We start from the raw sequence: 23,200 nt of genomic DNA, 5'->3' as shown, positions 1-23,200 counted from the left end.
TAAAATAAAAAGATCTAATTGCCAGCAAAAAATTGAGGAGGAACAGTGTGAGGATACAGAAGGATATACAATAGAAAATCCAATACAAAGAAGAATTAAGGTTCTCCAAACTTCAAAATATTTTTATAGGAAAAATAAGTCGACACGCACTTGGAACCAACTTGGTTGTTAGAGTCAACAAACCTGCAGATGAGTTTGTCAAAAAAAGAATATACATCCATCTCAGTAGATGAAAATAAAAAACAATCAACAAGCATAATGATGATAAGATCCAACTTATCTTTAAACCAGAATATCAGTCTTGGGGTAGGCACGACACACTGAATCAGTCAAATAGTTTAAGGCTTTTTAAAGCAATCCCATTGCTCGAACAAATCACAAGTAAAAACATAGAAGCCATTGGATTTCTACCAAATAAAGAAGACAACCTATAACTGACATTAGTAACATTGAATTCTACCTGTCTATCAGAACTAATCCTCCATGAATGCGAAACCTTTCTAAACTAGGGAATAAAAATTAGCAGGCCACCTCAATCTGTATACCCAAGCCCCTTTACATTACAAGAGAGATCTGAGTACCAACGGAAAAACATAAATAACTGAGTATTCTCAACATTGAAAAACCCTATTGACAAAACAACTAACTTACCATCAACAATAACTAATTAAACTCAAGAAGAAAAGCCTATAAAATTAAACCAAGGATGGTTGACAGCGGCCTTTCATTAGGTAATACAACCCTGACAGGAAAAGCATAAGAGTGTTAAGGAGAAATCACTTAATCAAAGGGATACAACAAGATTTTGGTCGTGGAATATAAATGAGGTACAAGCCAAAATACAAAATGCGCACCTAACATTCATTTCAAGTAACTTTCAGATTATACTTCTGGAAGAAACCTGGGCAACCCAATCTCTGATGTTAGAGGGTTTTGCAGGGTATTTCCTACCGGCATTTGAACCAAGCAAATATGGGTGTCCCAGCGGGGGTCTAGCAACCTTTAAAGCAATAGACTTAAAATTGGAGCACGAACAAATAGTCACAAATGACAATAACATCTTAATAGTAAAATTACACTACAAGAAAAAAAAACTTCCATTACTTATAAACGTATATATATATATATTCACTTAAAAAACCATAGGTTTCACACATGTTATAGTTAGCTGGACATTTCACTCGTAAAAAAACAATGAAATTCCCCCGTTATAGTTAGTGCAGGCAACTATAACTCACGCGACCGCAATCCTCTGCTGATGACGTCAGATATTACATCACTGTATTTAGACACTTATTTACCCATGTCTTCTTCCATTAATCTTTAGCTATACATATATTACAAATATTTATTTTTCAGAAAGACACATATGTCATCAGTGATGTAATATCTGACGTCATCAGCAGAGGATTGCGGTCGCGTGAGTTATAGTTGCCTGCACTAACAGTAACGGGGGAATTTAATTGGTTTTTACGAGTGAAATGTCCAGCTAACTATAACATGTGTGAAACCTATGTTTTTTTAAGTGAATTTGCAAGGTTTTTTAAATGCTAATTCGTAACTATAATGTGTGTGAAACCTATGGTTTTTTCAGTGAATTTGTACGGTTTTTTAAATGCTAAGTTATGTATTTATTAAATGGTTTTTTTTTCAGGTTTTTCACCGTGTGCGCACCGTGCGCTTCACGCACTGTGCGCGCGCTGTGGGCGCTCGGTGCGCGAAGCGCACCGAGCCCCCACGGTACGCAGTGCGTAACGTGCACGCACGGTGCGCGCACCCCGCGATTTGTATCTCCCTTGGGGGTCCTTCTGTGACCCCCTGACCAAGGATAGGGGGTCAGGAACTGTCCACCCTGCCCCCTTTTCACGTTCTCCACCTTTGTTTTTCACCCCCTCAGACTGCGAGAGACAAAATGGCGGCCGACACTTCCTGGTTTCGACCGATTCGAATGTTTACCGACATCTAGCAACCAATCAGAATTGCGCTCGAGCACGGCAGGGTGCGCGCACTGTGCGCGCACGTTGCGCGCGTATAGATATTTATATGCTTTTAAATGCTATTTTCTCAGGAAATACTGAACAGATTTACACCAGACCTGCAAAAGGCACTTCCCTGACCTGAGGACTACCTCTCTGCCAAATTTCAAGTAATTCTGTTCAGCCGTTCGGGCTGTACCTTCGACTAAAGGTCCTATGGAAAAATGCATGGGGAAAACGCGTTTTGGGACCCCCCTCTTTTTCTCGGCCCCTGCTTGACGAATCACCCCGAGACTTTCAGGGTAGGAGCTGAACAGAGCGCCCCATTTGTTTTGAAAATTTCGCGAGGATTCGTCAACCGGCGCCAAAGTTATTCAAAATAGAATTTTGAGATTTCCTATGGAAACTAGGTTGTAACTATAACTATCTACTGGCGACCGCCAGTAGATAATATATATATATATATATATATATATTTATATATATATATATATATATACACCCTGACGCAAGAACTAGGAAAATTATGGCTACTAACCTTACCAGCATTGTATTTCATCAACTGAATGAGGATTTACATATCTGCTATGATCATACACCAGAGACAATGCAATATTACAACAGGACCATCTATGGGCAATAGCTCAACAATTATTACCCCCGGTGAATAAAGCCCCAGGAGGAGGAGGAGGAGGAGGAGGAGGAGGAAAAAGCCTGTTAAAAGACCTGGAATCGCTGGGCTTGAGAATATTAAATCGGAGGTTCTCACAATACATACTGCTGACGTGGATGTACCACACCACGGTCACAAATGAAGATAGACTACACAATAGCATCCCTGAACTTAGTTCAGATTATATCATCCTTCCAGAGTGCAAAAACAAATGGAAGTGATCACGACCAACAAATATTAGAGATAAGGCTCCAATGTACAAGGTACCAGAAATGTAAAACTCTTCCTGAAAAGACTGGAACAGTAAACTATAGGAGACTGTACTGGAAAGATGACACCAAAGCACCCACCAGTAAATTGACACTTAAACTTGTTGAGGAAAGCTTTGAAGGGGATTCTCTCACTGTAATTGAAAGCTGGGCACTATTTATAGAGAAATTAGTTTCCACCTATGCATCGAAACATTATAACAAACAACAATTTAGCAGTCAAGTCGAAGCAATACATAGATTTAAGCTATCCTATTCGAGCCGCCTTCTATAAAGAAACCGCAACAGACTACTGAGACAGACAAAGAAATGGCCAGACAATATAGCCCTTTGTTCCAAATTAAAAAGTATTACCTATGACCTGTGAAGGTTAATTTGGGAAGAAAAAACTCAACTAAAACAAACACTCTGGGCAAAAGCAATATACAAAAGTAAAATGAACAACTTGAGATTTCTGGAAACTGATAAACGGTTTATTTAGAACTAGCAAGATGACTGTAACATCTAAACGGAAGCCGTCTGGATAGGATTTTTAACAACTCACTTGAGTAATAATCCGGAAGTTAAACAAAACAAAAATACACTTAATTACATAGGAAAAGAAAAAAGGAATCCTGAAAATGAACTAGGTACAACTGAAGATCAAGTATGTAAACTAATTTGAAATGAAAAAAAGACGGAACCCTGGCCCAAACAGGATTCCATTTGCTTTACACAAAGAAACCCCTGCTTTCTAGGCAGAATATCTCACAAGAGTTTTTAAGAAAGCAGTTCAATCTTTATCAATACTGGAATCATGAAGGGGTTCATTAATATCACCTATATAGAAAAGTGGCTACTTGGCACATCCAGGCAATTATCGACTATTCACAGTATAAGACAAGGACGACAAACTCTTTGCAGGAATCCTACTGTCAGAGCTATCTAAATGAGCAACTGAGAAGCAGATAATCCCGCCTAATCAATCAGGTTTTATGCAAGGGCTAGGAACAGCGGCGAACATACTAGTCCTAGCAATACTAATTGACAAATACATAGTAAAGAAGCAACCACTATATCTTTGTTTCGTTGACTTTAAATCCGCCTTCGACTGTGTGCACCAGCAAATCCTCTGGGAAAAGTTGAAGAAGTAAGGAATACCATCTTCCCTTTAACACCTGTGTTAGAGTCCGAACAGGCGATGGCTCATGCTTATCAAGAAGAAGTGCAACCTCTTTGGGCCTGAAACAAGGGTGCGTTCTTGCCCCATGTCTTTTTAACTTGTTTTATCAGACCTAACACAAGCCATAGACAAGGTGAATGCCTACCCTTCTAAATTAGCTGGAAGACACATATCAAATTTATTATATGCGGACGGTGTTATCCTATTAAGCCAAACAAAGATAGGGTTACAACTTCTGATAAATAGTATATCAAATAATTCCTTGGCAAATGGCATGGTAATAAATGACACCAAGGCCAAAGTAATAATAAGATAAGATATTAATAAGGTATTGACAAAGTAAAAGCACAAATGATATCTCCAAAAGTTATCAACTAGAGCAAGTAAAAACATACAAGTACCTGGGTGTACTTTTCGATGATAAGGGAACATTTCAACCACACAAGATAGATCTGCAAAGGAGAAGTGATATCTTATTGACTGCATTTCGATCCTTGCAGAAGTTTCTTAAGGGACGGACCTAGCTATCTCCCACTTCTAAAAGTGATAAAAGCAAAATTATTGTCAAGCATAACATACGGTAGTGAAGCACTGTGCAGAAAGGAATCTACATGCCTAAACAATGCTCTCACTAAAACCTTCAAGTTACTTTTCCAGCTTCCAAATAATGCTTCGCCTGACCAAATTAGACTAGAATTCGGGCTACTTAACCAGCTCATTGCTACAAAAGGCCAATTCATAAAGGCGTGGAAAAGAATAAAAACAGACACCAAGAACCAAAGGTGCCAATTTTTATGGCATGACATAGAAATAAATCAGAAATCCTAATTTTGGAAGTATTTACAAAATGCCTTAGATGGGTACTCAGCACATGCTATTTGGGATATGTCTATAACAACAGAATCTTTTAAAAAGACTATCAATAAAATAACAAAATAACTATAGATGCCGAAAGACAAAGAATCCCACGCAAAAAGATTGCATACATGGATAATCATGAAAGAGTACAAAAGGGCCAAGCCACAAAGCTATTTAGAAACTACTTGGTCCACAAAACTAAAAAATACTTTTTTGAAAGCACAATTTGGCCTTTTTCCAGGATCATCTCACGCAATGTCATGGCTGTGCACAAAAGAACCAATGCCTTGTCGATTATGCAAAAAAGGAGAAGAAAACATTATCCATTTACTTTGTATATGCCCAGAGATGAAGGAAGAAAGAAGAGCGACATTTAAAAGCCATTTTAACACTCGCGGAATTTGGTCTTGCAGACAAGCACTTATAAGATGTCTTAAATCAAGTAATATAGTCTTGAACTCTGCTTTTGCAAAATGTATATTAATGGCAATAAAGAAATTGGACTCCGGTGATTAGACGTCAGCAATACTGCAGTGAAACTTCCAGAACTAGTATTAAAGAGTACAATTGGGACATGTATAATAGTGAGATTGCACTTTCCAGGTATCAGTATAAGGGAAATTACAGTTTATAAGTGGAATTTTCACAGATATATGACGATTTGTTTCCCTTTAAAAATGCGGAATCTCCTATCCAGATAACGAATAACACGTTTTTATGCCTAAATGCTCATTTTTTTATATGAACTTGGTCTTGCTTTTATAAGTATATAGTGTATGATTTTAAATAATCAATCAATAAAAATTACTTGAATTGAATTGAACATCCTGACCTGGATACAGAACACCACAACATGCAATCACTATGCATGAAGGCAGTGGTTGCATATTTGTTATATTGTCTCGGTGGGTGCTAAATATTCCGAACTAATTATGCAAAGTAGACTCACAGAATGAATTCACGCTGTGGGACAGTGAATCATTATTTAGGTTTTACAGACAAACTGTATAAAGGTTGATTTTCAGTAGTCTGTGTGCAATATTCCTTATTAAAGCCGCTGAACAACATTTCAGAGATACACAGTGCTGAGGTTAATTGTTAGCTGCACTAAATATACAGAGTAGAACATTTAATCAAATAACCTTAGAATGCTGTAAGTAAGGCAAGAGGATGCTAGGAGGTTACGCATGCAACACCGTGTGTTTGTGTCTGCTCACATCACTATTCTGAGTGTGGTAATGTAAAGTGTAAACCTACATGAATCAAAACAAGTCAAATTAGACTTGTGGATATGGCATTGGAAAAATTTATTTTGTATTACCAGTACAGAATAAATGAAACTGCTTGTGTCTTTTAGGCTCTGCCCAACGATTTATAAATTACTAATTAATAAAAATAAAAAAGGTTGGATCAATGAAGATGTTGATAGTGTAACTATTTCTATATTCAATTCTTGTAGAAAGGTCTAAACAAATGCAATTTTTGTAGCTTATATCTAAGTCGTTGCTGCAAATAAATTTGAAATAAACAAAGTTCATAAAGGTCAAATACCTCTTCATGGCTGAATCCGGGTACATAATTGTTAAATGGTCAAGAGAGTTATCAAATTGTCCTTTCACAATCAGATGGGGGCATTGCCTGAGGTTGAACAGGGGTCCTCAAGGTCTAATCAGCATTACAAAAGCTCACGGTGAGAAACTTTACAGAAAAAGGAAAAGAGCCAATTATGCTCAAGTGCTGAAAATACATGCAAGGCTGTGTATTAATCAAACTAATACTGCTACCTAGAGAGGTCTAAGCAAGAGCCTACGGTAGTACAGTAAATGTATACGTTGTTTGTATGTAAAGTTTTGCCACTTGAAAGCAAGGAGGATTTGTGGGCTTTGATTGCCAAACATTAGACAGGAACCATTTAGAGATGGATCCCTCTGTTCTTCCATCCTCCAAAGCTCCAAGACTGTATAATCTTGGCAAACTGTTTTTGTGAAGTTGTCCTCTTCTTTAGTATGCATGCAACAAAGTGCATCTAGAACTACACTCCCTTATGTCATGCTGGAGTTTATTTTAATTGACGATCACAGTTATGCTTGTAAACTAGTTTAATTTGCTTTCAGTGCTCCTTTATTTCCTGTCTATATTTTTATAATTTGCTTTCAGTATTCCGATACGTCACGCTTTCTTTCTATGCTCCCGTATGTCCTCCCTGTATGTCTTTCCCGTTTGCTTTACGTGCTCCTATATTCATCCTGCTTGTATGTCTTTCCAGTTTGCTTTCAGGGCTCCCAAATGTTCTACTTGTATGTCTTTCTAGTTTGTTTTAGTGCTCTAATATGTTCTGCTTGTTTAGACGTATTATAACTATTATATTGTTTAGCATAGATACCATAGGAAGACTTTGTCATTTACACCAGATTCTAAGGGGCTGATTACAACTTTGGCGCAGTTGCGCCGGCTCTCTGCCAGCACAGCTGCGCCAAAGCCGCACAAGGACCACAACCTGATTACGAATTCAACTCGTGAAGGCGGACAGTCCTTTTGCCTTTCCCATGGCGGTGCCAGAAAAACAGGAACTGCAATGGGAACGTCAAAAATGTTCCAGTACCGCATGGACTGTGAAGTCCATGCCGTTCTGGAACTGGGGGTGTAAGCATGTGCCCCCCTGAATGCATCCCCATGGCGGGGGTGCACGGGGACTCTCTGGGGCCCCCTTTGTTTCCCACCGCCAGACTTCTCATGGCAAACTCGCGTCCATGCAAAGATTGGTGGTAGGTAAACTCATAATATGATGGGCGAGAATGCGCCAGTCCTGCACAGCATATTGCATTGCCCCTCCGCCGCACCACCGCCAGGGATTGGCGGTTCTTTGGCACAGCCAATGGTCCACCTCCAGACTGACTCAGAGAGTCGTAATCCGGCAGATGGTGGATGGACAGGCCCTAAATCTGGTAATTGTGAAGAAGGAACAGTTGATAACAAAAATCCTTACCCACTGTTGGCACGTCATAAAGGCTATCCAGGCTAGAATGACAGGTCCCTGTGAGAGGCTGTCAGTGCAGCACTGCTTGTGTGCTTTGACTGAAAGCAGAAAACACAGCAGCAGAAAGGAGATGGAAGGCAGGAAGGAGACCGGTTGTGTTAAGGATGGCTGGTAAGGTATTTTTTCCCATTTGGGACAAAGAGGAGAGGCAGTATTATGTATGGCATTACTGCTTTGAATCAGCATAGCATAGCAGATATAAGAAGGGGCAGTTGATTTTGAAGGCCATATGTAACATAAAATTAGAAATGGTAACTGTGAGTTGCAGGGATGTTTTTTACCTCAGGGATTTGAGCGACATCATAGACATCTCGAGCTTCTCTCTCATTGTCTTTTTTATCTCACTCGGTGAAAAAGATCCCTGTAACTTACAGTTACCCATCAATAAACCTATATATTAATTGACACTGTCACATTTATTCCAGTTTCCCAATCTAACTGCTGGTGGATGAGAGGAAGAGAGTGTTTACATTAATTTACATAAGTGTTTCTAAAATGATAATCTTTTTCTAAAGCAGCTATCATTGTATTTTTGCTTAACAAGCCCAACATGCAAGTAATGGTATTTTGTTTCATTATATATTGGTGAAGTTTGGGTATTCGTGTTTGCCATTGATGATAACTATTGAATAATTCAATATCAAATCATGTACCGATTAAGGTTTCAGTGTACTTTACGGTCCCGTTGGCCATTGTAAACAGACAGCTGAGGCAGCCATAATAAATGTATCAAGGAAGAACTGTTATCTAATGGACGCTGCCTTATCAAATAATGCTGAACTAATGACAATAATACCTCCATCACTTTATCAGGTCCCTTATACTCATGGCCACGTCCAATGGAAGTCATTTTGCCTAATTATATTGTGTGCTAATGTTTCTTTAGACTTGCTGCGTGTTCCGCGTTCATTATGGAAGAAAAGGAAGAAATGTACTGAAGGCTTCTGTTTAAGAATGCTAGTTAATTTATTAAAAGTAGGTGCTCACACTCTGCCCTACAACACTCAAATGTTCTTCCAGTGCTTTCAAATGTGAGAGTACATGTATTTTATACTAATAAAGCGCTCATGTCCACTTGCCTCAGATCTATCTAGCTATCTATCTGTGCAAACACCCATTTGCCTGACTATCTAACTCTCTCTAGCTCTCTTATTTATGTAGCCCTCGCTACTTGTCTCTCTCTAAGTCTATACAAATCTAGGTATCTGTCTATCTATCTATCTATCTATCTATCTATCTATCTATCTATCTATCTATCTATCTATCTATCTATCTATCTATCTATCTATCTATCTATCTATCTATCCATCCATCCATCCATCCATCCATCCATCCATCCATCCATCCATCCATCCATCCATCCATCCATCCATCCATCCATCCATCCATCCATCCATCCATCCATCCATCCATCTATCTATCTATCTATCTATCTATCTATCTATCTATCTATCTATCTATCTATCTATCTATCTATCTATCTATCTATCTATCTATCTATCTATCTATCTTCCTATCTATCTCTCTGTCATCTATTTATCTAATGAAACCACCGTTATAAGCTTAGGTATAGCTCTGGCTCAAATGCACAGAAACACGGAAATGTGTCTGTTAAAGCTGCACACTGTTATATCCTGAATCATGTAAGGATGCAGCATTTCCGAGGAACATTTGGTTATGAAGACATGAAGCTGTTGAATGGAAGGCTGCTGATTGCTGGCAACACTGTAGAGTTCATTCTTGAAAAAAACGTATTATCCACATCAAAACCTATTGGATCTTTTCATTAAGATGATGAACTACAACACACAGCATCTGCAAAATTCATTGGCAAAACCAGCAGTTCGAAAAGATGAGACCAGTCAATGCTTATTGTAAATCTATAGGTACTTTGGGCTGGGCCTGATTTCCTGCATTTCTATTCAAATGAAGTGCCAAACGTTGCAGGAGGCACACTAGAGTTTTAGAAACGAATCTGCTTCCTTTACATATGCATTTTGCATTTTGTTCTGCAAATAATGCCTTTCTCCATAAAAAGATTTCACCAAATAACTCACGCAGGGCCTGATATAGAGTTTGTCGAACAGGGTATTACACCACAAATGGGATGGAGTATTCCCTGTCTACCCAACACTGGGCCCGATCCACAGAACTAACTTAAGACAAAATCCTAAACTTACTACCATTTTGGTATTCACAGAAGGCACTTACTCATTTTGGTATTCACAGAAGGCCCTTACTCATTTCGGTATTCACAGAAGTTAGGAGTCCTAACTTTACTACTCCTAAACTGAGAAAAATCCTAACTTTAAGACTTTCGGTACTCGCAGAAGGCATTTAGGAGTCCTAAAGTTAGGAGTCCTAACGTTACTACTCCTAAACCGAGAAAAATCCTAACTTTAAGACTTTCGGTATTCACAGAAGGCATTTAGGAGTCCTAAAGTTAGGAGTCCTAACGTTACTACTCCTAAACTGAGAAAAATCCTAACATTAAGACTTTCGGTATTCACAGAAGGCATTTAGGAGTCCTAAAGTTAGTAGTCCTAACTTTACTACTCCTAAACTGAGAAAAATCCTAACTTTAAGACTTTCGGTATTCATAGAAGGCATTTAGGTGTCCTAAAGTTAGGAGTCCTAACTTTATTACTCCTAAACTGAGAAAAATCCTAACTTTAAGACTTTCTGTGTTCACAGAAGGCATTTAGGAGTCCTAAAGTTAGGACTCCTAACTTCTGTGAATACCGAAATGAGTACGTGCGTTCTGTGAATACCAAAATAAGTAAGTGCCTTCTGTGAATACCAAAAAGGTAGTAAGTTCAGGATTTTGTCTTAAGTTAGTTCTGTAAATCGGGCCCTGACAGTGTGCCTGTGCTATTGAGAGTTGAATGGACCGTTATGTCTCTGACAGTGGTGGCCACGCTAGCTCCACCAGGAGTAACCCTACACCATTCAGCCAATGGAGTTGGTGCCATCTGTGTAGGTATATAGACCGTCCACCATATTTAGAATGGATGGTTTGATGTTATTTTTGTTGTTAGAGACCACCACAAAACACTGGTGTTCTCAAGGCCTCAAACAGGAAAAAATAGAAAAATGACCACTCCGCCATGATGGGAACACCTCTGAAGGAACAGAAATCTGCACAGGTCCTGCGTTGATCTCTATGTATTGAGGACGGTGGCCCTAACAGGATACCTCTGCCACTCTAATGGAAAGCTGACCACCAACCAAATTTGAAATTAGGCTCATGCCATGGTTGCAAGCTTTAAATAATTATCACAAGAACGTTATGAACTGGATGTACCAACAGGAACTATCAATGAAATGAAATTTAAACCTAATTAGGGCCAAACAAAGACACTTATAACAAGCATTAGCAAACATGCAATTTTACTTTTTTTAACCTGCTCCAGACACACATTCTGGTCCACGATAATGGACATTCTGATCAATAAGCTGGTTTTATGCCAGAAACATGCTGACTTTGTTGTTATTTATTAATGCATTATTTCCTTTTTTTCCCAAATAGGTTGGACAGCCAACACCAAGACAAGTAGGTACCACTCATATAACAAAGCACAGAAAATGGTAGCAGTGGTATACAGGGTAGCACATCAATTAGCAAACAGTATATTTTTTTAATTATTCAAAAAGCCAAGTTCCAGTGTTGGTGCCTCTCAAGGTAACATACGACACCCCATTACCATGGATGTCACCACAGACAAGTATCAAAGAACTCCTATGCTAATCTTAACAAAACAGATTGACCTCGGCACTCTTCAAGTTTTTGTGTCACTATTATTAAATAGTGTAACTTATTTGTAATCGACCAAAGTGACAGCTCACAGGTAAGTAGTCCAACAAATCAATTTATACAAAAAATCAATCTAATGACATTTGGTAATATTCCATTCCAATTGTGGTGACCTCATAGTTAAAAGTGCAATCCAAATACATAGAAGAAAATGCTACAAATGTTGCTTTCGTTAGAAATTCCACGGAGGTCCTATTCATATAACCTCTCTGTTGTCAGCGATGGAAACAGCCGAAACGTGTTTCGTTACTATTGTAACTTCTTCAAGGCTGTAAATAATGCAAAAAACAGTACAAATATCTACCAAAATGAACAATAAGCAGTCAAAATATTACCATAGAGGTGAACCTCTCTATGTGTTTCCAACTCATTTCACCCACAGAAGTATGGTTAGGTTAAACAAATAAACACAGATCATGTGCACCAAATCACCACGGAAAACCTACACGGGTATGTGAAACAGGAAAGCCACAATAGAAATCCAAACCACCACCAAATCAGCTGTCTTACTCGTGTGTGGAAAAAAGAACTTGTCCCACGCGAGTTAAGGATACATGAACCAAAGTATCGTGAGAAAGAGACTGAATTTAGCGAAAAGAAACTAGAGAAAAGTCAAATAGATAATATAGCTATAGTGAAAAACATCAAAGTATAAGAGGCAAGGCTATGTAACATCTAAGACTTAATATGAGTGTCATAAATGGCTATATGAACCTTATATGTCCACAAACGTTTGTCCAAATAATTGAGAAAGCTCCCATATATGTAAGGAGCACCCGCTATTTATGTAGGGGTATTGAGAGACCCTGGAACAATAAAGTAAGAAAATACGTGTGAACATGTCACAATAGTAAAATAGGCTAAAAAGGGCACACCGTGGCCTTAATTTGAAAAAAAGGGCCACTTACATACAATAGGTATCAATCTCCAGTGAGTCGAATGATCAATGGAAAAAAGTAGCTAGTGGAAAAGGAACTTCCAGCATTCGTCCTCCCGATAATTCTATGCTTTGTCGCTGCCCATAAAAAGGATAAGAAATATACCTCTCATTTCTATTATGTAAATGGGCCCATTAGACTGTGATTTTGACAGAAAAAGTTATCTTGACGTTAGTGAGCATCTATGTGTAAAAGATCTAAATTGTAACAACTTATCAGCATAAAAACAATATTTTTTCTTAAGGATATAACTCACAATATATGTATATCCTACTTCATGTAGTTGGCGTAGGCTTGCAAAATATATAGGTTCATACGACAGTCCTAGATACCAAAAAGAAGAGAAACAGGTAGAATAGCACCAAAACCTAATTTGTATTCACGTTTATCATCATTATTATTTAACATGTCCTTAAATTTTGGAAATTGAAACAGAAATTCATAATATAGTCTGAAAGTGCTTTCGAATCTGCCAGAAGATGTCAATGTGCAACTTATTATTACATGAATCTTCTACAAACATCAGGAAAAATACCCAGAAACGAAAAGTATACAGATTAAAAAGATACGGGAAACATGTGAAACGTCAATTGGAAAGTTGCCCTTTTGTCGAAACCTAACCGGCCAATCGTATATGTGAAACCGTCACGATAAAATGCTAGGGGACACATATCATACTCTAGAGACACCATGGATTATAAGTGAAAAACGAACAAGAACATGGACTCCCTCCCGTCAGAGACGTGGACATCCGCCCAATTATAAATATGGCCTTTCACTTACTTGAAATTATTAGTGTGCAATGAGGGCTATGATTTGCCTCCTTAAGATATAGAAAGACAAAAAATATACAAAAAAGCCATCAGGAGAGAAGGACTTGGGGCTGAAAATCACCATCCCCCTTGTTATATACATAAAATAAATAACATTATAGCGGTTCTTTTTCACTTACCCAATGTCGGCGCAAAGCGCCGTATTGTTCTCGTAGTGTCCCCAGTCAGGCAAACAATTCCTTCTCTGACTGTGGCGCTATATTAATGTAGTCCAGTCACTCTGTTGGTTGATCACAGGACGGGGCGGATTCGCGCCAAAAAAGAAAATAATGAGACCGTCCCCTGGAAGAGAGAGTTCTAAGCTAATGAGAAGCCCCTGAAAATAGACGAAGGGCTAAAAGAGTTCCCATATATTCAAAAGCGGCGGCCATATCTAGATGATATAAATGTACTCAAGTTGTGTGACGACGGCCATATTAAAATGATGTTAATATACTTGAATTATATTAAATAGCCAGAGAAATAGCCCTTAATGTTTAGTAGTAGCTGATTAATTGATCTCTCTCAGTACCCAAAGTATATGTAAAATAACTAAATCAGAATAAGGATGGTCATTTATATTTACCGATTATTTGAACAACGTCCGTGAAGAAAAAACTCGGTGGTTACGTAATCGGCCGAGAAGAAAAGATCACAGTTGATGGGAAGACCAGGGAGGATAGTTTAGTAAAAAGCAGACACCACATAGATAAGAAGTGGTCAATGACTGCTCATTGTTCATTTTGGCAAATATTTGTACTGTTGTTCGCATTATTTACAGCCTTGAAGAAGTTACAATCATAACGAAACACGTGTCGGCTGTTTCCATCATTGACAACAGAGAGGTTATATGAATAGGACCTCCGTGGAATTTCTAACGAAAACAACATTTGTAGCATGTTATTCTATGTATTTGGATTGCACTTTTAAATATGAGGTCAGCACAATTGGAATGGAGTATAACTAAATGACATTGAATGGATTTTTTGGATAAACTGATTTGTTGGACTACTTACCTGTGAGCTGTCACTTTGGTCGATTACAAATTAGTTTCACTATTTATTAATAGTGACACAAAAACTAGAATAGTACCAAGTAGATCTGTTTTGTTAGGTACCACTCATAGTCGACACAATTGTGGGGTAGGAATATTCACCCATTATTTTCATTCCGAAGAAGCATCACAGATCTTTTTTGACCACTAGGGGCACAAAACATGTTGACCGGAGTTTGACCCTGGCAAGGGTGCAAACGTCAGACTACTATGGTACTTCATTACCCCATTAGTAGCACTAACCTATGAGGTTTTTTAATCTGACAGGGAAATCAAGGTATTAAACGTTTCGGTGATATCCCCAATCAGTTTTAATTCACATCACACCCCACCACCCCACTTAGATATTACTTGAACTCATCAAACGTCAAAAAAGTGACTCTTCGGGGGATCTGTAGGGCATTGCAGCACCAGCCTGACGAGGAGCATCCGCCCTATGATGAAGCATGACATCCCTAAGGATGTGTGAGGGCAACGTGAAACAGTCTCGTTGACTGTGTCTCTCGATCTGTCCAGCCTCGATAGAGCTCCTCTTCCTCTTCCCTATTTAGGAACAGTGACTTCCCGCTCAAGAAAATAATGTGAAAAAGTAACATAATCTCTCATATTACATCACTCATGATGTGTTAAATGGCATCACATCATGATAGGACAGTCTACAGTAATATGTGAAGTCATAAGCAGTTCATAATGAGGGTGCAAGTTATAGTTAATTGACTAAACTATACCTGGCATAGTTCAGTGGTCTTGGGGTTTTTAAACTTTTTTGTCTAATTTCAACACCTTCCTATAACATCACTTTAACTTTTATTTTTGTCAGTGAATTTCTGTGATTGTTTGATTATATTCTAAATGAGTTCCCAAACCTTTCTGTGCAACGGCCTTAGGCCGTGTGCAGCGGAGTTGGCCTATTGGCCAGGCCCTGTGTGCAGCACTCTACTGGCATCCAATCCCCGTAGCACACGGCCTTTGGCCATTCGCATTGAGGGTTGGCCGCTTTACCTGCCCCCAAACCTCTGCAGGCATCCAACCATCACTGTTCACAAAGTGCATGGTGTGGGTTACAAGCCGGCTTTGGCCTCACAGCTAGGCCCTAAGGTCTACCCTGCATAGAAGACCAAATCTTGCTGCACAAAAAGTTTGTCTACCAAAGGTTTTATTATTTTAAAATTAGGGAGCTGGTAAGTAACTGAGAAGGCAGGAAATGTGAGTAAACAGATTGGAAAGGGGATGCTGTACTAATGCAAACGTCTCCCATTTTAACAATTTTTCGCCCCTTTAAAAATACATTAAGCCTTAAATTACTAAAGAGCCATACTTCTCACATTTTTAAACCACTGGTTTCATACCGGAGTTAACATCTGTAACTTGAGCCTGCTTCTCAGGAAAGCCTTCAAATTCAACAGCTCCTATTCCAACAAAATGGATTTCAGCGGTGCCTCAATTTTGTATGAATATGCAGTTGATCACCAGGAAGTGAAGTGACAGACTGCTGCTGGTGTTGGAAATAAATGATTCACTCAGAATACCAGACTTTTTTTCTGACAGTGACGAGGAAGATATTTGAGAATTCATAGAAGATGTCCCTCACTTTATTTTTTCTAAAGCACTAGCCATAACGGCACGAAAAAATGAAAATCCTAATGTTGTAATGTATTAATAGATAATTTGAACTCAGCAATAAGAATTATACAGTCGCTGGGGTGCAATTTAATACTGTGAAATTATGTGTTCAATTCAACTCAACTCATGGTCAATATAAAATGTATTATGCTACGAGTTTTCTGTAAATGGAAATGCCTAATTGGATGTACATATAATATGAAATTCATGCTATTGTATATTATTGCGAGTAGCAATGTAGTCTGTCTTCACTCATGATGACACGTCACGCTGTAACCTGTTTAAATGTGGTAACAAAATGGCGCTTCTTTATCTGTAAACAAGGCTGCAGGGCGCCAAAACTCGTCAGGGTAGCACACCAATAAAGGCATTCTAATTAGCTTTCCGATAAGCGTTGTCTTCCTTGCGGTTTTACGAGGTGTTGGTGAAGAGATTACAGACATTGCTGAGTCAGTGTAAAATGACGCACACTTCATTTTGGTGCATGGCGGCAGCCAGCATAACAGAAAACGGACGCTACAAGCTGCCGAGCCCCCAACTGAATGGAGAAGCCGAGGAAGGTAGTGACAGTTCTGGTGTTGGTATAGCGGAGACCGGTGAGTCGGAGGACCCCTGGTAACCGAGGCACGGCCCAGGTAAGATTTCATGCTTAACTGGCGTGGGAGAAGGGAGAGCTGCTGCACAGTCGCAAGCTCCAGCAAATATGTGAGAGGGCCAGGCAGGAAGAAAGCAGCACTTACGCACTTTTATGCTGCTTAATGTCGGCTACTGAGGTGAAAGAGTAGGAGGAGAAAGCGCTAACAGAATTTGTTGATGACACAGCCATAGCAGTAGGACTCCATGAAAGCAGCAGTGCCCAGCTACAAGGAGATTATATACTTTCCAAATTAAGGAAGTTGGAGAAATTAAAGCGCACTGAAATATTGAAATGGTGGGGTGGCAAGTCACTTCAATGCTACTTAGAAGTGGGGCGTATCTGTGGGGCTTTTGAATTCTAGTCACACCGGGTTAAGAGAACCCAAATGCTGGTATGCTGCAAGGGTCTTCAAAAAGAATGCTGGGTATTTTCTCATAAAGTATGCTGAAATTGGCAGGAAGAAAGTATTGGAAGAGATAGACCGATCAAACAGATATTATCAGCACGTCAGACCAAGAACAGGTGAAGAAGTTCACTAGCGGCATGAAAGAAAGACTCGTTAAGTTGGAGGAATCCATCAAGGTCAGAAAATATAAAACTGACTACGAATGTGGCCAGAATACATTCTCGAAGAAGTTTGATAATTTCAGCAGACAACGGCTTCGGCAAACTAATAAGCCGATACATCTGAACAGAACAGCAAATTAAGTTCAGAAATTGATACCGACATTGAAGAAGGGGCAGGATTTTTTACGATAAGATCGTCGACTCAATTTACGCTCAAGACAACAGCAACTAAATCCAAAGCCATCAAGCAGAAGAGGCAGAGGAGGAAGAGGCGAAGAAAGATCAAATCGAGGGAGAGACAAAACGGCGAAATGGGACAAGACTAACTGATGTAACAACCAGTGTTGGTAATACCATCATAAACTTCATGAATATCCAACTAACAAAAAAAAGGAAGAAATCCTAAAACTAGGATTATCATTTTTCCCTGAGCAGAATGTGAACTATACTCACCACAAGACTGATGTGTTAAAATTAGTTCAAACTATGAAATTGAAAAAGTTCTTCATGTTGCAACCGGAAAAAAAAAGGTCAACACTGATACAAATGATGAGGGACAACACTGCATGCTGAAAGTTACAGATATTAACTTGTAAAGAGAGGTAAGAGAATTGGAAAACAATAACATTGGCATACAAGTTTCAATGTCTGAAGAAGCATTAATTACAGAACAAAGCATTGATGTATATGGTGATGCTGCAACGAAATGTAGACCCAAATCAAAATTCACACCAACGATGACAAGAAAGCCTTGGAATGTCAATGAACTAGTAACAAGTGACCTAAAGAACCTGTATTCCAACACTAGTAAGTTAACACTGCTTCTCAAAAAGTATATCAAGATCTAATCAATAAATTGCAATCTAAAACCGAATGCGTGATTAGAAACACCAATAAGGGAGGGAACTTGGTATTGTGGGTCAAGAAGTAATACATTACAGAAGCTGACAATCACTTAAATAACACATAATGTTACACTAGGACAACTAATTCCACAATGAAACCTGTAAGATTTTAATATCACTCAGAGCTGATGGAGTGGTGTGATCAAAGCCTCCTCAGCCATGAGGAATACCAGTTTTGAAAGTAGATTATCCCAGAACACCAGGCCTGTATCTGATTCCTAAGGACACAGATAATACACCAGGGTGCCTGGTAATTTCTGCCACAGAGAGTACTTTTGAAAATACATCAAAAAAATATGTTGAATGCTTTCTTAGGGATTTTTTCAGAAGAATCCCACCCTATGTTCGGGATACAGGAGACTCTTTATGAAAAATATAGGATTTACCATGAGAAGATGACTATCTCCTCACTATCGACACAGCAATCCTGTACACAAGTATCCAGCATCACGATGGCCTAAGAGCAATGGGTCAATTTTTGGGTGCTAGACTTTTAAATCTTTGCAAATACACTCAGAATGATACAGAGGTGTCTTGAGAGTTACTACTTTTTTTCAATAATGAGCTGCTCTACCAGATCTGTGGCACGGCGATGGGCATCTGCTTTGCCCCCAGATATGCTAATTTGCATATGGGCTGGTGGGAGGAGCAGGTGATCCAGGTTGAATATCAACAGGACTGGGAACAACGTGATACACTGGAGTAAGTATATTGATGACCTCTTTATTGTATGAAAGGGTACAGAAGAAAGTACTAAGGGGTTCCTAAACAGGATTGAAGTCAGTGGCCTCAACTTACATTTCACAAGCATAATGAGTAAAACCGAAGTCAACTTTCTTGATCTCACAGTGTATATGAAAGATAACAAACTGGAAACAAAACTCTACTGGAAGCCTACCTTAGGGAACACCCTATTACACTCAACCAGCTTTAATCCTCATAGTCTAACTAGATGCATCTGCAACGGTGAAAGATTACGGTTGAGGCATAATTGCAGCAAAATAACTGAAGAGAACATAGCATTGGAGGATCTGGCAATTAGATATAAGGAAAGGAGCTACACATGCACCTGCACAGAGGAAGCAAAAGCAAAGCAAAATTAAGACCTAGAGAAGAGCTTCTATTTAAGAGATAAGACACAAAGAAGCAACTCAAGATAGATCCACATTTCAGACTTATAATAACTTACAATAGACAGGAAGTACAATCTATAATTCAAAAGTACTGGTATTTAATAAGGAATAACTCCATACTGGGTAAGGTGGCACCAAGAAGACCGCGAGTACCATTCAGGAGACCCAGAGCAATGAGAGAAGACCTGGTTAGGAGTAGTCCTGAATGCAAACTATCAAAAGCAACTTGGTTCGATCAAACACTGGCTTTAGAAAATGTGGTAAATGCAAGGCGTGCCAAAATGGTAAAAGTGTCACTCAATGTAAATCACCTTTAACGCCATATTTGAAGCACATAAAAGGTCAGTTTAACTGTAAAACCGACAACACAGTACACATCCTCCAATGTCCCTGTTGATTAACGTACGTGGGGAGTATTATGCTCCCACTACATAGGTGAATCCTATGAACCATTAATAACCGGGACAGAGCATACCTGGTAGATCAGTACTTTGAAGAAGTACATGGAAGTGTAGTGTCAGGTCTAACCTATTATGTGGTGGATGCAATTGCTGTAGCTTTTAGAAGAGGGAGGATAGAGAGAAACAACTGAGGCAACTTGAGCCCAGATACATAATAGAAATGAATACAAAGATCCCAGGGGGCCTCAATATGGAGGAAGATTTGCACACACATCTGTGAAATGTATACTATGACATTTCCCATCTAACGGAAGCCTGTTTTACTTCCACACTATGGAAAATTGCAAATTGTGACTCCTCCCAAGCAACTGAAGATGTTTTTTTGTTGTTTTTCATTGTATTTAGATATATTTTTTTCACAATTTGCACTGTGCATATTATCACATATCAGTAAAGACACTACATGGAAGTCAGACTACAATAGCAGCAATATATTGCACAACATAGAAAGGTAGCACCTGAGGTGCCTGCCCACTCTGGCTTGATTTTGCAACACTTAGCAATGACATATTTGATAAATATGCCACATTCAGTAAGCTCACTAGGACTGTATACGTTAGCACTAATCGCTTGGTGCCTATTTTCACAAAAGAGAGATAGCGCTGCACTAGATCACGAAGCGCCAGATTTAAGGTGCACAGAACTAACTGTTCATTGTTTTTAGTGTTTTTTTTAAACTAATTTTAATTCTTGCTTATGTGACTCACTTGTATTTGTGGCGGGATCTTCTGTCTACCTCCTCGGTCCGCCGCAAGTCCTTTTGCTCGATTGTTGCAGATGGAGGCAGGCACCATCTGGGGTTTAGACAACTTCCGATCGCCCTGCGGGGAGTACTTCCCGTGCAGTTGGCGGTCTAGTGTTGGGGCCAGAGAAGCATTTAAATACACATGCTCACATGGACGCTCAGCGGGCGCGCCAGAGGCAAGCCCGTCTGCTCTTGTCCACGTCGGGACTGCGCCCGGCGCCAGGCATGCTGCCCAATCTGACCCAGCCGGTTTAAAACCCATTACTTCCTCAGCAAAAGTGCTATTAGAAATTAGAAATGCTGCAAGGTGCAAAAACTGTATAGACACCATATTTTGCACAGAGACTGAATCAGATTATCCTAGTCAAGCTTGCACCGCATGCGGCTTTTCGATCTCCTCCCAAACACACTCTATAGCTAACCACAAAAAGGGGAAACCGACAACCCCACTGGCGATCACACCAGTTGACATAAAAGGCTACAAAGGACTATTGCTTAATGCACGAGCTCTTATTAAGCATAAAACTGCATTTTCAATACTCATTGAGGATCAGGAACCTGACTGGGTTTTTGTAAATGAAACCTGGGCAAACGCAGCCTCAGGGCCTGATCTAATTGATGCTATTCCGGATAATTATACCATTAAAAGGTCAGATAGGGTTGGTTGCATAGGTGGGGGGCTAGCTATTGTTTTTAAATCTAATTATAAGTGTATCATTAAACCCGATCAGAAGACTCTTACCTGTGAGGCTTTTAACTTTAAACTCATTCTTTCACCCACCTGTACGTTTGTAGGGTTACTGATTTATAGACCCCCCGGTCCTAGGGTGCCTTTTCTGCAATAAATTAAGCAACTTCTAGAGACAGTCATAGCCGATCACTCACAAACTATCCTAGGTGACTTTAATTTTTATTTAGAAGAAAGGGACAAGACAGACTAAAATACCCTCCTAGAGACACTCGAGAGTATGGACTTTGCCCAATTAGTGACAGCACTGACTCATAAGGAAGGACATACGCTGGATGGTATTTTCTCAAATGATTCACGTATTGCCTTCCAACACACAATACCTATCTGTTGGTCAGACCACAGTGCAGTTCAGTTTGAATTCCTGCCTCCAGTAGCAAGCAAAGAACAGAGACCCTCCCAAGGCCCTAGTACATTTAGAAACTGGAAAGGTATTTCAGCCGCCACTTTGATTAATTTCTTAGAAAATACTCCCTGTACTATCAAAGAGGATTCTAATCTGGGAGCTGAGGCCTTTGATACATGGCTTAAATCAGCAGCGGATAAAGTGGCACCTCTTAAGTTATATACTCAGAAAAAATGTCGCTCCTCAGCTCCTTGGTACAATGACAAATTAGGGCATTTAAAACAATGCTGCCGTCGTGCTGAGCGGGCGTGGAGACGAACCCTAGAGGATCAGGACAGAATTATATATAAAGCTAGGGTCAAGGAATATAAAGGTGTACTTGGGAAAGAAAAATCTATGTACTGCACACAGGTAATTGATAATTCTAAATCTACCAAAGAACTGTTTCAGCTGGTACAACAGCTTTTATCGTCCCAATCCTTGGCAGAACCGGATACATCACAAATATTCTGTGATCAACTAGATACCTTTTTTCAAAATAAGATCTGGGACATATACACTGGGTTGGAGTCAAACTCAAATATGCCCATTCCAAATTCAACAGTCAACAGCCCCACTAAAGATGGTCCACTAATGTCCAACAGGGAACACATAGGTCTCTCAACATTTTGCGATCTTACGCCTCCTAGTCTTGTACATTATCTTAGGAGAACGCATTCAGGCTCTCCTATGGAGGCATGCCCTCCGGCAATTTTATATATGGTTGCAGATACCATAGCGGAACCCCTCTGTAAGCTGATGAATATTGTTATCGATTCCGGAATTTATCCTCATTCTTCGAAACAAGCTCTCATTAGACCTCCTGTGAAGAAACCAAATCTGGACTCTAGGGACTGTAAGAATTACTGTCCCATCTCTCTGCTCCCTGTTCCAGCAAAAATTCTGGAATCACATCTCAAGAAGCAGCTTATGGAAACTGCAGATCGCCAATCCTGGCTCAATGAGTCGCAGTTTGGATTCAGAAGACATCACGGTACAGAAACGGCCTTGGTTTCAGCCTTGGATTACATCAGGTGAACGGTGGATGAAAGGCAGGAAGTAGTGCTAATTCTCTTGGATCTGTCAGCAGCATTTGATACCATCTCTCCTATGCTGCTTCTGGACAGACTCCGGAGCCTTGGTATCTCTCATCAAGCTCTTGCCCTTCTGTCCTCATTCCATACAGGGAGATCCCAAAGGGTGAACTTAAAATCTTTTCACTCAGACTCCTATTCACTTCCTTGTGGAGTCCCGCAGGGGTCTTCCTTGAGCCCCACCCTTTTTAATCTGTATGTGGCACCTCTCGCTACAGTAATCCACTCCTTTGGATTAGAGGTGATATCATATGCAGATGATTCCCAAATTATTGTTACCACCCCTAAGGGGCTGGGCTCATGGTCAGA

The sequence above is a fragment of the Triturus cristatus genome, chromosome 4_2, assembly GCF_964204655.1.
Source record: "Triturus cristatus chromosome 4_2, aTriCri1.1, whole genome shotgun sequence".
In the NCBI taxonomy this organism is placed as follows: Eukaryota; Metazoa; Chordata; class Amphibia; order Caudata; family Salamandridae; genus Triturus; species Triturus cristatus.
Note: the sequence above shows the minus strand (reverse complement) of the source record.